The sequence below is a fragment of the Cryptotermes secundus genome, unplaced genomic scaffold (genome assembly GCF_002891405.2).
Source record: "Cryptotermes secundus unplaced genomic scaffold, Csec_1.0 scaffold319, whole genome shotgun sequence".
Classification (NCBI taxonomy): Eukaryota; Metazoa; Arthropoda; class Insecta; order Blattodea; family Kalotermitidae; genus Cryptotermes; species Cryptotermes secundus.
Window position 1 is genome coordinate 1,530,748 of NW_019724587.1, and position 14,578 is coordinate 1,545,325.

At 40.4% G+C, this 14,578-nt stretch overlaps 1 protein-coding gene across 1 annotated transcript in view; it reads left to right on the forward strand.

Moving 5' to 3' along the window:
- The window catches only part of LOC111862320 (titin), a 584,441-nt gene that overhangs the window by 352,762 nt on the left and 217,101 nt on the right, over positions 1 to 14,578 (forward strand). The window lies entirely within an intron of this gene.

Genomic DNA, 14,578 nt, shown 5'->3' on the forward strand with positions numbered 1-14,578 from the left:
GGCGATGTACCTCGTAACTGTCGGAAGAGAAAACCGCCAAAGAAATTAATTACAAGTGTACAGAATATTCATCCGTGTTCCATTTGTACCATTTATATGATATTTAAATCTGTGGACGTTGCAGCAGAAAAGCTGCTTTCTCGCCGCTTTCAACTTGCAAACATATCCAGTGACCTCTTCATAAGCAAGTATTTACGAATACCTCTTACGGACTGCCGACTGAGGTGCCTTCAGAAAGTACTCATCATTTCTCCCTCTTAAGCTTTTCAAATCAGAGATTTAGGTATTATCTCATAGGCCTGTATATATATAAAACGCTTTATGCGTTACTTTGAAATAAGTTTTAAAATATTACTACATTACTATAGGGTGTAATTGAATATATACTGAATCTCATTGAATTATTACAAATATTTAATATTTATTTTTGGACATTATTCTTCGTCGTTTTTGTATTTAAAACGACGTCTAACCTCTCAGATAAGGGGCGTAGTCAGTTTAGTCTAATCACTAGAGCTAGTCCCGATCGCCGGAAAATTTCCTAAGATAGCGACCACCTCTTACCGTGGGCTCCAACTGAGTAGTCTTTTCATCTGAGGACGGAGGAAGAACCCAGTCTCTGAAACGTCGTTAAAGTAATTATGGCGATGGATAATGTTCAGAAAGTCAGCAATTGTATAATAAAAATACGATTCAATAATAAACCAATCACTGGAATGTATATTGTCACGTATCCCGGTAACGCGACAAGAAATTACGGGTCCTGGAGTAGTCGAAGCTGTTTATTAGACCATTACTCGTTTACAGCAAAACAGAACAGCAAAATGGAATACCCAAAGTCAGTTATAAGAGTTCTTACGGTTAGGAGAAAAAAGATTTCTGCAAAGCGTCTGTTATTTCATAAACAACATTCCTATATTTATACTAAATAAAACAGATAAATAAAAATCTGTAAAATTGATATGTGTTTTTATTGCTAGTGGGGTGGGACTAAGTCCCTTGCACTGAGGCTACTTCTGGCCTATTGTACCAGCCCCAGATGATAGGTCAGGGTGATTGTGTAGCAAATGGTGAAATGAAGATTGGCAGGGGAAACCGAAGTACTCGGACAAAAGCTGCCCCAGAGCCACTTTGTCCACCACAAATCCCACTTGACCAGATCCAGGATCGAACCCGGGCCGCCGCGGTGGGAAACCAGCAACTAACAGCTTGAGCTATGGCGCGGCCTCAAATAGATATGTAAGAAAATTAAAAGAAGTAATTGTACTGATTATTAACAGTGTACTCTCAGATTTAAAATCGGCGTATGTATTAAGAATCGCGGGGTGACAGAATAAGATGTTTATAAGAATGTGCTACAGAAGGCCGGATGGGCATTACTTAGGCCTTTTTTGTATCTACAATATCTTTTCTACAATAAAAAAATTTGCACAGAGTCAAGAAACGTAACACTATTCTGATCAACCTGCTCTCCTATGACGAGGCATAAGCTTTCAAGATCTACCAAGAACACCTGTTTCTTATTTGATTCAAATGTCAGCCAGTAGTAAAATGATTATTATAAGCTCTTTCCAGCAGATCCAGTTGAAGATGTACCCACACTTTTCACCTGAAGGCGGAAGCAGATCCAGTTTCCGAAACGACGTGTTCTTTCAGAATATTAGAAAATAGTAAAATTAAGAAATTCCGTAATCTGAAGTGTAGTATGAGATCGTCAGAACCCTTTGGAAACAATAAGTGCTCATTAGTATGTTCCTATTTTAAATATGCAAATATGTGTGTATTTTTTAATTATGTCCTCCTGCCTCTTCACCCTCCATCTTTGTCTCAAAAAGTTACCCAGTCTCAAGACGTCTAGCTGTAGCGCTGTTGCGTTGACGTGTAGCTGTAGCGCTGTTGCGTTGACGTCTAGCTATAGCGCTGCTGCGTTGACGTCTAGCTATAGCGCTGCTGCGTTGACGTGTAGCTGTATCGCTGCTGCGTTGACGTGTAGCTGTAGCGCTGTTGCGTTGACGTCTAGCTCTGGCGCTGCTGCGTTGACGTCTAGCTATAGCGCTGTTGCGTTGACGAATGTTTCCAAGTGACGACGGAGAGGCAGACATTATGCGATGAAACTCCACCACCGGCGAATGCAACAAGCAGCACAGTAAATTGATGACTGCAGTCGGAGTCATATTTTCCCGGTTCCACCACATGCACGGCTTGGAGTTTACTCGCTGTAATGAAAATTCATATTCGTTTGCCCAGACAATATTATTAGTTCTTTTTTTTTCCAAATAGATTAACGCAAATATTCGTTGCCATTGAGTATGAGGGGTGAGCCATAAACTGGCCCTAGCACTGCGACCTTCAGTGGTCTATTGCCCTTACTTCAACCTTTCTATAACGAGGAGGAGTTAGTGTACTATGAAAAGACTATGTATAATCAAACCTTGCTTGTCATTTTGATGTATTCATATAAACCAGTCTACAGTTCTGTGTAGATAAAACACTTGCATGCTACTGGTAGAGAGATGGGACAAAATCGGTATAAGGCCGAGGAGTCTGGATTCTATTCCCAGCATGGGCAGGACACTTCTTTTCCATAATTGGTAGACGGGCTCTGGAGTCCACCCGGCCTCCTATACAATGGCCTGTTTCCTCGGAGCTAAAGCGGCAGGGGCGTGAAGCTGCCTGCTCACCTCTATCTAGGTTAAAAATAGTGGAACTATAATTTAACTCCCTCATAAGTATTCATGGCGTGGGCTTTTAATTAATTAAAGCCCAGTTGTAATTAGTTGTGCCATCACAGTGAGCGGAAGCGTCAACAGCAGAAGTGACCGAAATTTGTATCGCATTTTTTTCCCTTTATCTTCTGTCTCCATTTGTTGAGGTACTTGCTCTCCGTATGAAGGGGTGGGCAAATAGATGTGGTTAGAATTCCGTAGAGGGAGGGTTTCTCATCATGCAGATAGGATAATATAACATCATAATCTTCGCAGTGCTTTATAATGTGTTCTTCGAGAGACGTCAAGGGCCCCGCCCCTCTCTCCTTTGAGCCTGCGCCCCTTTACCGCGTAGCTGTAGGATTAAGTGCAAAAACCTCACCTCAATTTATGGAGCCTCTGGAGGACAGTTTTTTTCTCCCTCTTAAGAATCCCATGGGCAGAAAGAGCAGCACAGATATAATTGGTGTTCGGTTCACAGGGACTTTTTGGTAAGATTTACAGACCTACTTACTAGTGCAGCTTTAGGGCCATCAGCAATCCCAGAAGCAGTAACATTAGAAAAGGCACTTACCTAATTCCCAAACACTGTGCCAAATTCAAACCGGTTCAGTCGTTAACAGCAAAGAAAAATTTAATCTTCATGCTAGACTTAAAGTTATTCTCAAAATATTCCTATATTAAGAAATTAACGTTTTAAAGGAATGGCACCTAAAAGTTGGCAATAGACATTACTTCATTTCTAATAGTTAATTATATTTTATGATAGAGGAATCTGTTTCATGTAACTGAAGGATGCCGTCTTCTGGGATTTGACGCCGTGTAGATCTTGTGTCAACCGACATTTCGGAGGAATGTATCCCCTGCACATTCAGGGTAGATGATTAAATTTCTCCGAAACTTCAGTTCGCACAAGATCTACACGGCACCACATCCCAGAAGGCGGCAATCTTCTTAGTCGCCGCAATGAAAACCTCAAATCTTGCTTAGTTCATGTACTTGTTCGAGTTTTTTACGTGTAATTGCAGCTAACACGGAAAACTGTTTCAGGTTTACAGATTTGTACGAAATTTTAATCATTTAATCTGAATTCATTGCATCGTTTTTCATGAATGACTGAAGCTTTTTTGAACTTTTCTGTCTGTTATTTTTACCTGCTACCTTCAATTAAATTTAAATCTCAGACATTAGGGCAAACTTTGTCCAGTAAATACGAAAACATTCTTGCACAGACTTCAAATCTTAATATGGCTTTCCCTAACACAAAACTCGACACGTCTATTTACAATTTTCAGATAAATAAATCAGACGTCTGTATATTCCGAGCGAGTATCGTGTTTTTGTTTTGGATTTTCGAAAATAATTTCCTGTAGTTTAAGATTTTTTTTTAAATCTGTTAGCTTACAAGTATTCGAAATTTCTTCACTGAATAACGCTGTTTCTTTCCGCTGTGTTCCCGTTAATACCTGGGCATGAAAGGCAAGTAATTATTAAAGCGTATCTTAAATACAATTGAACGATATTAATTAATTTGATTTGGCTCAGCATGGATACAGGTTGCTGTCTGCTGTGAACAAGGCAGTTAACCTTACAGTTCCATAAAATAGCGGGGAATTTCTTGACTAGCTGAAACACCATTAACTTCTCAGGAAGATCCCTGATCCGTGGAGTCAGTTTTAATCAGTTAACAGAACTGGAGTGGTCCGCTTTGCGGCAAATTCATGCTGAAATAGACCAAGTCGTTAAAACTTAATGATGCATGTGGACAGTATATAACCTGATTGATATTTAGGTCCTTTCTAATACTTTGTACAGGACCTGCTCCCTTGTGTGAAACGAATGGTGCTATACTATCGCTTCCAACCATGATATAATTTTCAATGATTTAACAGTGTAATGCATGTCTGCGTATTATCAAGGAGACAGCAATACATGTTTACTCTTATTAAACCACAAAACTATTCAAAGCAGGTGGCTAGAGTTTGTGTGTAAGATGTATTTTTGTAACACGGAAAGGGTTCAATTATAAGCAAACGGATTAAGTCAGAGCCGGCGAAGTTGTGCCCTTTGAATGCCACTAGCATTCCTGTGCAGAAACGCGTACGCTACAGTTCCAGAAAATATTGTTGTTGTTGAGGGGACATGATCATTTTCCTTCTCCCTCCCGTATTTCTTCTCAGTTTCTTATGCCATGTTATCAGCATTCCCTTCTTCCACCCTTTCTTCATCCGTCTCTTTCAACTCGAAGCAGCTTCCTTACCTCAATAGCAGAAGACACGTTTGGACTTCTCCCGTCTTCTGGTAACGGCAGAAGCTAGTTTGGCCCTTCCAGCAATTTCTGACGGGTGTAGATATGTTTCCCTCCATACACAAAAACGTCAGAAGATATTTTCTTTATTCTGCCCTCACTTATTACTAACAGCGGAAGATAGTTGTGAGGTTTCCCCTATATTGGCAGCAGCAGGAGATAGTTTGGGGTTTCCTCCACATCCTAATAACAATAAGAAATGGTCTGTATTTCCTCCCGTATTCTAGAACAGTGTTTCGCAACCTTTTTCTACTCGCAGCAAACCATGAAGTATCCATGACTCAACACGGCACACCAATATGTTATTCCCCTCGAAAACGCACGATATCAGACAATTAATATAAATACGTAACGTGATCAACTTAACTATAATATTATTATATTGTTATTTTATTATCATTAAACAGAAATCGACGCGTCCATTTATTAACAATTAATGAACTTTAATTCACTGTATAGTGTAGAAAATACACTTCTATTACTATTAAAGTAAATACAGTAATTCTACTCATACCCTCAATGTGATACTTGCGCCTGCGTAGCTGCACACAGGCGACTGATCCGTGGTGGAATCGTTGACAACTCAAGTCTCATTTCTTCATCGGTGGATTTGAGCCGCTCCCTCTTTGATGTCTTAATTTCAGTTAACGTCGAGAAGCCCAGTTCTCACAAATATGTAGTTAAAAATGGCAATAACACATTAACTGCCATCTCGGAGATAGCCAGGTATCCACTCCTTATTACCTACCAAAACGTATCCAAAGGCACTTCGAGAAGTTTTAGTTTCACTGTTCTGTCTGTTTTTAAATCTGCGAGTTCCTCTTGTACATTAATCGGAAGATGTTCTGAATTCGCAACGAATGGATCGCGAACCCAGTCGAAATCTTGTACACTCTCTCCAAAATACTTATTGAATTTCTACTGCAGCATTTCTCAATGTTCTTTAATTATGTCCATCACCACTTTATTGCCGTCAGCAAGTGACCCTACAGTCGGGGACATCTTAAACGACATATCTGTAATTCCCTAACTAACAACCAAAATTTGCGAACTACTTCAGAGCACAGCTGTGATAGAACTGAAACAATTGTAAAACGCGGGATCTCTACTCTTCAAACGGAAGAAGTGACACTATACCGACTTATTTTTTAAATATTTATAATTTTAAATGAAGTCCAACAATCGGTGGGTGCATCGTTACAGGAAGAAAGTCATGAATTTGAAGAAGCTCTATCTTCTAACAAACAGGGGCAAATACCAAAACAGCGTTATAAAAGACAAGAAAACCCATGCTAATCCTTGCAGTTTTAGGGAAAGGACGTACACAGAACATGCGGCAAGCATATCAAAGAAGCTGCGTCGATGCGAGAAAAATAAAAGTAAATAATTTACATTTATACAACAGTTTCCCCTTGGCACTGCAGCCCCAGTGGGCCTAGGCCTACCTCCATGAACTCCTGTTCACTTCGGTTTTTCTAGATCTTACACATACGGTAGGACTCCTTGGGCGAGTGATCAACTCGTCGCAAGGCCTTTACCTGTAGACAAACACAGAAAAACGCACACAAACATCCATGCACTGAGTGGGATTCGAACCCACGATCCCGGCTTCCGAGCGAGCGAAGACAGTGCATGCCAGACCGCTCGGCTACCATGACCGGCTTATACATCATTACTGTACAAAAAAAAATCACATCATGTAATAAGGAATAAACAAGCTTCATCTTATTTAATCAGTGCAGTGGCTGAGAATAAAATACAAGCATGTGAAACACGGTAACTGGGATAAAATAAAACGAATAAAATTCGACAATTAATTTCTTACAATAGTAAAAGTTCGTGTCACACCTTTCACCTTGTGACGGCACACAGGTTGCGGAACACTGTTCTACAATGATCCCATTATTTTCACGATCTCAATGCCTTTCTGAGGAGGAAGCGAGTTCGACTGGGCTCGAAACCATACACGCAGCTACGAAATTAACAGCTTTCCCCGCGGTTGTCTCTCCAAGGGGAACGTATATTCTTCCGTAATTTTATCCTTCTTTAACTCACAGACAAATTCTGCGCTGGATTTTAAAATATGCCTCTATCGTCCCCTTCCATGTCCTTCCAGTTCATCAGTCACAATTATCTTGCCACCTGACGTTATATAACATGTGCAGATGAGAAAACGTCGTTAATAAGCAGTCTTATCTTTTGGTTATTATTGTTTGAATCCTTTTACGGATGGTAAGGCCTTGTACGACGCAACGGCCTTGATTTCATGACACCATCGGCGAATGACATTTGAAGATGATGACATGTTTACTTCCATCCCTTTTAGATGAATTGTTTGGATAGTGAGGCTGAGTCTCAGTCGATGCTATGAGAAATGTACGTGGTTCCATGTAATGGCAGCTGCTACGCCTTACTTTCTCACCAATTTTCCCGTTAGACTTTATAAATTTGCTTCAGCGAACATGGAGTAGTTTTCAGATTACCGTACTTTTCATTCCAGGAGTCCTAAATTACTGCTCGTCTATACCTAGAATATCAAGATATGTTCCAACTCATTCTCTTCCCTTTTTGTAGAGTGTTATCCTTTAAGTTTGATTTCTTCAATAAGGACAGCGACAGTTCATTTATGAAAACAAGTCTCTCTGCAATGTCGTTGTGCAGATGTGTTTAACAGAAGACAGAGTGAATTGAGTAAAATGGGTTCCATTCTTTGAAGATTAGTTTGTTTCGAAATCTGGCTTGTGAAATTAGGACTGATTCGGCAAAGGAAAGGAAACATAAGCGTATAGAATTTCCAATACAAAACGTGAAATTGAGTCGTTTAGACAGAGAGGAAGTTTCTGTCCTACTCACTTTGATGGTTGTGATAAATGTACAGCATTCATTTATATGCTTCCCTCTGTTTATCCTTATGATCATTAGAGTGTCCGCAAATACCAACAAAGGTATGCTTTCTACATCGCAGAAGCTCTGCTATTAGCAGACTCTACTACAACGCAATCAACATCAAAACCGTGAGAAAATAGAACCCGAAGAAATACATTCTGACAGTATAGGTTCTCCATGCATGTTTGATTTCTAACTTTCGCTTATTCTAACTTTCAATAAATTATTTTCGTGCGATCAGCTTGTGAATATGAAGGTAAGTGTCCGACGCTTCGGAGACTATATTCGTCTCCATTATCAGGAGTGGATTTGATTAATATCGCCCCAACAGTTTGTACTTATTCCCACAGGGTATTCTCTTTGCTGCGTTCCGTGGGTTCGAATAAAACGTGTTGTTGCGATATTTATCATAAAAACCCACGATGAAGATGGTCACACAGTAGCTCAGTTGGTTGAGGCACTATGCTGCAAGCCGCAAGGTCGCGGGTTCGATTCCCGATCAGGTAATTGAATTTTTCAGTTGTTCTAAACCTTCCAGCCGCACTTATGACTCTGAGGTGGACTGAGCCTCTGACAGAAATGAGTACCATGAATCTTTCTGGCGATAAAGGGTGGCCGGCGTGTAAGGCTGAAACCTCACCGCTACCACTCAGCCGATTGTGTAGAAAATGTGGGAGCCTCGATGTCTCACACTTCTATGGGCCTACACGGCCTGTTACAGGGATACCTTTACCTTAACAATGATGATGGAGACTGAAACAATCGAAAAGATTGTTATTAGATTTGGAGTCAGGAAGAAGCTTGTATTCTTAATTTACACATTTCAGAATAAAACAGTTATTTAAAATGGAAAGACACTGAATTTCTGCACCTTTGTAACATTTCATTGTACAAATACGTAGATTTCACGCGAATAACATAAGCTACGTAAGTTATTAGCCTACTAGAACTTTTCCATGAGAACCAACTTTTTAACACTAACTAATTAGCCATCTTACCTCTCAGTGCAGAGGTTTTGGGATTATTAAATATGTAAATATGGTCCACGAACTAAATGCAAAGGGAGCATTCACTAAGGAAGGTAACAGAGTTAAACAGGAGGAATTATAATGACTAAGGTTCAGAGATGTCTCCCATTCAAACTGTCCTCAACAATGAAGTCTGAAGATTGAGTTTCAGTAAACCCGCAAAATTTTTACTTCATATGAAGGCTTTTATTTTTAACATAACAGGATTTATTAAATTATTGAAACGGTGTCAAGAAAATGCACTTAAATTTGCTGAAAGCGTGAGAGCTCAGCAGATTGAGTAGTCTCTGGTGATACGGGTCCAGGCTTCTCTCCTCGGCTGTGACAGTTGTGATTGTTCCATTCACTGCCTCGTTCAGGGCGGTTGTGAAGCCATCCAGTCCCCCTCCCACTCACTGGTACAGTTAATTTCTGTACAGTTCAATAACATCGGGGCAGTCTTCCCCCATTCATTATAAGTAACCCAGAGAAACTTGCGGGTCTCTTCTATTGCCTCAGAGCAGAGACTCATAAACGTATAAGAAGTAAGGCACGTATATAATGCATCTGCGCTTGTGTGAGACTTTCTGTATGGCACCTTTAGCAAGGTGGCGCGCGGCAGCTTAATTGGTTGAGGCACTCTGCTACAAACATGAAGGTAGCGGGCTCGAGTCCCGATGAGGTGGGTTTTTTTCAGTTGACCTAATCCTTCCAGCCGCACTATGACCCTGGAGTCGACTCAGCCTCAAACAGAAATGAGTACTAGGAATCTTCATTGGGGGGGTGGGGGGTGTAATGAATATATGAAGGGTAGACNGCAGGGACGACTACTATTAGACATGTTTTCACATATATCTATTACCTAATGATAAATTATTGAAAGAAGTTCAGAATAGTTTGAATTACGAAGAAGAAGAAGAAGAAGATAATTTCCAACTGATAAGTTGTGCTGTACAACTGCTGGAAGTAGTAATATTTTTTATGTAAGGTTAACTCTATATTTATACTGTAATGCGTAGTATTATGGCCGTATACTTCCGTTAAATTTTCCAGAATTATATTTATGGGAGTAGGGTAAAAAAGGTAAAAAATGGAAATATATCCCTGTAAGAGGCCGTGGAGGCCCATAGGATTGTGAGTCGTCGACGCTCTCACATTTTTTAGGCAGTCAGCTCACAGATGGCGGTGACGTTATCAGCCTTAAACGCCGGCCGCACTTTACCCCCAGGGAGATTCCTGGTACTCATTTCTCTTAGAGCTGAGTCTACTCCAAGGCCATAGTACTACTGGAAGGATTAGGCAAATTAGAAAATTCCACCTCATCGGCACTCGAAACCGCGACTTTTCGGTTTGTAACATAGTGCCTCAACCAACTACGCTACCGAATGCAATAGTTATTGGTGAAAATATATAAAGTAAAGGTACAGTTTCCCCTACTCAAAACAGACTGAGAAGACTTAGTGCGCGCTGTAGTGAACAGCCGATTGTGTGAATTAGCGATAGGGCTATAATTACCTGTAGTTACGTTCTGTTGGAGTTCAATAAACCCAGTTCCTAATACAAACCCCGTCTATAGTCACTCATACACGTGACAATATATAAAAAAGCATTTTCACCCCTCTTTATCCATGATTTTAATCTAATTATTGAAGAACATAAATACAAGGTATGTTGAAGTAAATTGTTAATAAAATTTCTAGGCGATAATGATGTGACGCCATGTAGTGTACTGGATATCTACCGGCGTTTTGGAGGAACATGCTCCTTCACACTTCAGGATAGAGAAGCAAGCTGCTTTGAAGACACGTTTTGTGAGACAGGGATAGGGGCCAGGGTCCAGGGCTAAGAGTGCACCATTGGGAGCGGTGGAAACTGTCGAAATAGGGAAATTGTGCTCTTGTCTCTGCACACCAGTAGGAAGCATAAGGTAGAGAGCAGCTTGGCTTTCGTGATATCATGCGAACTCTGGGTAGAGTACTGCTCATACAGCGGTGTTTCTCAACCGCTGGGGCGCGTGCCTCTAGTGGCACTTGACGGTCGGCTAGGAGGGACGTGGGCTCTCAAAAAAAACTTCCATTAATTATTAATGAAGTGTATAAGGTAAAGTTGTTGCTGTACTTAATTAAGCACTATACCATGAAGATATGTGGAAGAGCAGAGGTGTATCTCCATCATTCTTTACTTCGGCACTAGCTGGAAGTGAGTGGTCACCTTCACGCCTCCACCGCTTTATCCCCGGAACCGATTGGATAGGAGGCTCCTTGGACCTCAGAGTCGGTTTGAACCCTGTAAAGAAGAGAAAAGAATTGCCCCTGGAGGAAATCGAACTCTGTCCTTCCAGAATATTGTCTGACGCTCTCCCGAGTAAGCTGTATATATAAGCACAATAGACCACGGTAGGTCTCGGTGCAAGGGCCGAGAAGGCCTACCCCCCATACATAAATATATACAAGCTATGTATATAAGGCTAAAATATACATGACTGTAATAATACACTTCTTTTGGGTAAAAGGAACTTTGGACTATGATATTTTGACCAAATGGCCCAAGGGCAATTCACTACCTCACGACAGTTCGGAATATAGTAACCTCCATAGCCATAAACTTAGTAACCTCAAGTTTCATATTATTGGATCTGCGAGAGATTCGTTACTTCAGAAACTGAGAAAACGACGAGAGGTTACTGGACTTCGCCTCTGCCCTTTATATTCCCGACTGGAAAATCTCTAGCACTTTTCTCCTTACATTTGTTATCAGAGATATTCCCTGTTTTCGCCACTAAAATCTGGAGAGTAAATGTCAGCTGAAATGGGTTGCATGAGATGGATGGAATGTTTCATGCGCTGAAACCGAAAAAAGAAAGTTAGAAGTGTAATAACAGATTTTCGAGTTTCTGCAATAATAGATATAATAAATAGACTTAAAAGAATTACAAAGGCAAAGAAATTAGATCGTTAGTAATTATAGTATATAGTATAGTGGACCTAAAATAGTTTTTGGATTAATTCAGTGTATTATTGGAAAACGGATCCGACGTTTCGTCCTGTGTAAAAATATTAGCACTATATAAATGACTCTGATGATGGAGTTGAGTTTATCTGAAATTAGGGAAGCTTTAATACGTAAATGTTAAAAGAAATTCTCCTCTGGATCCTCCACAGACCCACCTTCAACCCCATTCCTGTCACTTTTTTCCTGTGTATGGAGAGAGGATGTTCCTAATTAATATCGGTACCTTTTCCAGCTTCACACCGGGTTTAGGTCCGAAACACTACGCCCGTAAAATAATTAGTAGGGTGAGAGGCGCAGTGACGATAGTGTTTACTCTTGTGTTTCATTCATTCTTTGGGTATTTAGATGCGCTTTCAGTCTACTAAGTTGCATGGTATAGAATAAAAATACTGTCATCTGTATGAGGGTTTTGGATTGGGTGACTGAATTTATTGACACCCTATTCATACAACTAGGGACTACAGGCAATACAGCGCTACAGCTGATCTACACGCTTTACACTTCACCTTTGCAAACGCACTAGGGTTCTCAGTCTTCACTAGTCCTATCCCGGCAACGGATTTTTAACAGTCTCTCTGTACCTTAAAATCACACATAAAGTCTCCTGGTCCCCACGTAATTCCTTTCTTTCCATTATTCTGCAACTTCCAGTTCTGAAGACTCAACTCAATTTAATTCCTCTGCTCCCAAGTTCATATACTAGCAGGCTGACGTCTCGAAACCCTACTTTTCACTCTATTTGACTACTGTTCTCTGCTTCCGAACACTTCTTTATAGCTACTTTGCACAGACACCCAGAGAACCCAGCCTTTATCGTTGACGAGGCGGGAATACCGCCCAGTTTCACAGTGACGATGATGGCGCGGATCCATAGAAAACGCTTCTGTACCATTGTTACAGGCATGTTCATTGCAGCGGGGATGTCTTTACCGAGTCGTTGCCTGGCAATGAACTTCTATTCTGACTTCACTATTCCGGCTTTCGGGCGTCATGTCACAATACGATTAGCGAATAACGGATTTTAACGGATACGGAAGGATGCGTAGTGTTGTTATAGCATTTGTCTGGAGAGATTGAGGAAAAGCAATATTTCGTTCATCATAGTCGGTCTCCGTTCGAGATATGAAGTCGAGGCATCCCAAATACGAATCATGATTCCACCCTCTCGACCGCAAATTTCGGTATGAATCTTATAGTGATGATATTCTTCTGATATGCGGTTATTAAATCGATGATCTGCGGAAATCCAATAAATTTTTATTTACACACATCATAACTGAACAGCAAAAGAAACTCTTAAATTAAAACTCATAAAAATTGCGAGGCTACTATTAAACTAGGTCTTAGGAACGTAGGGTAGATTACATAGACTGAGTAGGCTGCATTACGATAGGCTCCTGTGAAGCTTTGTGTTAGCATTATATAAATTTTAAAATCCTATTTTTCGGCCGATCTGCTTGAGAGTTGTTTCCAATTCTTGTATTAGAATAGCAGGAGTAGAGGCTCCTGTGCTGTTGAAGTGCCGAATGCACAATACAATTTCCCCACGTTAAAACGGAATTTTGTATGCAAGGTCTCGGATCCAGAGATCCGAAAGAACGGGATTTAAAAGCTAACATTTCTGCTACTGCCCGCCAGATGCTGATGGCTTGTAGGCATGCCTATACGTCTCCTGCCAGTCCCGAAACTACACAGACACTCCGACAGGAGAGACATTGGAGTCGTATTTATGCACCGTTTGGGATTTATTAATGCGAGAGCGTGGGCATCTACTACGTATTGTCAGGCTAATGGAAACTCTTTTGGATGACTGAATTACAGTGAAATAGCATGGGAAGTTGTTACTTTAAAAATTAAATATCCCTGGTTTCATGTTGAGTCGTCAAGCGCTCAAGTACCGCATTGAGCATTCAGGAGGCTATTTGGTATTGATTCTTAATCGATCATATTCACATGGAAATTTTTAAAGTCCATGTTCCAAATAAGGAACTGAATGTACATTGTAGGTACAATAGATTTTAGAACTTAATTTTATTTTGTAACTTCTTAACATGTTTCAAAATTGTAAGATTTGAGGCTTTCACGGCGGTGACTATGAAGAAAGCAGTCTTCTGGGATTTGGCACCGTGTATATGTGGTGTTAACCGACGTTTCGGAGAAACGTATCGCCTCCATCTTCAGGGTAGAAGAAAAAATATAAGAAATCAGCAAGCGAAGAGACCGTCTGCTTTTACCGGTTCTCACGGTCTCTTCGCTTGCTGATTTCTTATATTTTTTCTTCTACCCTGAAGATGGAGGCGATACGTTTCTCCGAAACGTCGGTTAACACCACATATACACGGTGCCAAATCCCAGAAGACTGCTTTCTTCATGTTTCAAAATTGTTATCTCAGTTTTCTTTTTCTGCGTAGTCGCCCCCCAGTGGCACAAATTTATTCTCATTTATCTATAAATTTCGTGATTTCAGCTCCGTGCAAGATTTTTATGACACATCTGCAAAAAATGACTGACAAATTACAGGGCAAACTTATCATTTTCAAACTTCTGACTCTTCTCGACTCTTTCAGCGGCCCATGGAGATGGAAATCGCTAGCCTATTTGGACGGTGTATAAAAAATTTCCAAACTAGAGTAGAATTTAAAATATTATTTAGATGAATT